Source organism: Nansenia antarctica (assembly GCF_963989245.1).
Source record: "Nansenia antarctica genome assembly, chromosome: 6".
NCBI lineage: Eukaryota > Metazoa > Chordata > Actinopteri > Argentiniformes > Microstomatidae > Nansenia > Nansenia antarctica.
In genome coordinates, this window is record NC_137676.1 from 3,345,760 (window position 1) to 3,346,135 (window position 376).

Here is a 376-nt window from a genome sequence, read left to right on the forward strand (position 1 = left end):
TGAGAGAAGATATAACACACACACACACACACACACACACACAGACACACGGACACACACACACGGACATGAGAGAAAATATAACACACACACATGGACATGATAGAAGATATAACACACACACACACGGACATGAGAGAAGATATAACACACACATGGACATGGTAGAAGATATAACACACACACACACACACACCTGAGGGTACATCACAACATGCTGAGAGAACATCGACATGCTAAAAACACATCAGATGATCACACAGACTCCTCGCTTTTGAACTTGTCCTAAAATGTAAACGTTTGTTTACAATCCGTGTATCACTTACCCAGTAGCCTGAAGCAGGACGTCAATCTATACAGTGAATCTAATTCACAA